Below are 1,895 nucleotides of genomic sequence, written 5' to 3' on the forward strand. Positions count from 1 at the left end.
GGAACGCGGCAGCCCCCGTCTCCCCAGGCCGCAGGCTCTCCGGCCGCCCAGCCCGCAGCTCGGCCGGAGCTCAGCCCTCGCCCGAGGGCTGGAGGGCGTCCCGCTGACGAGCCAAGAGCATTCGGTCTCACTTCTCGCAGAAAAAGATGTCCCTAGAAATCCTTTTCCACCAAATACACACGCAAATGCATTTAATTAAAACACAAACTTTTACAAGTATTTTTAGCCCGACCAGTCATAAACATTCAATTCTTAGATCACTCATGGAATGGTTTTTGTATGCGGTTGAAAAGGCATCCTCTAGCCGATAAACTGACCCTGCTTTAGCTGGACATTGTTAACGCGCAATAGAAATGGAAACTGCGGTACCGTTTTCCTCCTGTCTTTTTTTCAAAGTAAAAGCGTACTCAAAGTCCTCCGGCTGCGATCTTTGAAAAGCCTTTTTTGCCGCAGACGCTGCTCCTAGCAACAGCCAACTGTGGGTAATTTCCTAATTATTGGAAATGAGGTTTGCAGTTTGAGCTGCTAAGACATACCCTGGGACAGTTACTCAGAATTTCTGATACTACCACGTCCTCGCTGAAATGAAATGAAAGTTCTCTGGCTGATCTTCTCTTTTGTGAGCAGCAGTCAAACCCTCGATGAGGTCTAATTTAGCATATTACACGGGATGCTACTCATTTGTATGAAGTGCAGTTAACCAGAATTTTAGCTTAAAAACCCCATAAGACACAAATAAATGGGATCCACGGATATCCTGTGCACACAGAGGCAAGCGACTTTCCCCGGCCGGTGGCATGTGGCCTTGGGAAATGCGGGGTTTATTAGCGGCGGGAGGGCTGCTCTCCCTCCTCAGGCTCTCTTCAGGGCAAGACTGCCGTGCACGCATCCTTAGCGCACGCAGCGCTACGGAACTCCCTTCTCTTTTGCCGTGCCCACTTGGCAAAGCCTCCGAGCCCGGCCCGGCCGCCACAGCCCCGCTCGCGGCTCAGCCCTGTAATCCCAGCCCGAGGTTTGGGGCCGGGGAAGGGCGCGGGTGTGCGGGCGCTGCTGCGGGCAGCCTGGGGCAAGGGGGGGGGCCGGCGATCCTGGTTTCGCAGGGTGACCTGTTGTTTCTGGGAGGTTTGCTTTCTAGCGCCGGGTAACGGCGTGTTGGGGGCAGCCGTTTGCCTGTCCCCTTGCCCGCCCTGTTCTCTCTTGTAGCCACCCAGAGAACCAGGAGGTGCTCCTGAGGGGATTAACTGAACGCTGCCGGCTAATTGTGCCACCTGATTTTTAAGGCAGCAGCACCTTTCATTAACGAGCTTTGGGGTGTGGACTAAACAGATCAGCGCAGAGGAAAGAAAAGCCTGATCTGGTGGTTATCTTCTGATAGGGTGAGCAAAGCCCAGCCCCGTGGGAGGGGGTTTGCTCTGGCTCTGAGCGGCTGGGCACAGAGCTGCACGCGTGGCTGGGCTTGACCTGGGCACTGACGGGTCCTTCAGCGATGGCTGCGGCAGTCCTAACGCCGTCTGCGTTTGACAGCGTGAGGGAAGCTGGAAGATGCCCTCCAAGCATTTGAGTAAGTGAGCTTGTCTTTTTTTATGGCTCTTTAAACATCTATAAGTTATTTGGTGATATTAAATGTTGCTTGAACAGGACCAATTCTGGTAAAGGGTTTGACCACAAAGACCTTGTTAGGAAACCACGAACGTGGGCTCCGTGGGATTTCAAACAGCCCAAATCCTCCTCGGGGTCAGCTCCGTAATGCTGAGTAACGACAGGCTCAGAGCAGGAGAAACCTGAGCACGAGAAGTGAACGCGCTGGCCTTTCAGGAAACCGTTACCTGCTAGTTTGGGGTTACTGGCCTCAACTTTGCAGAGCAAACAGACCAGCCAAATGGGACGGAGTAAAA

This window comes from Pygoscelis adeliae, unplaced genomic scaffold (assembly GCF_000699105.1).
Source record: "Pygoscelis adeliae isolate BGI_AS28 unplaced genomic scaffold, ASM69910v1 Scaffold239, whole genome shotgun sequence".
Lineage (NCBI taxonomy): Eukaryota > Metazoa > Chordata > Aves > Sphenisciformes > Spheniscidae > Pygoscelis > Pygoscelis adeliae.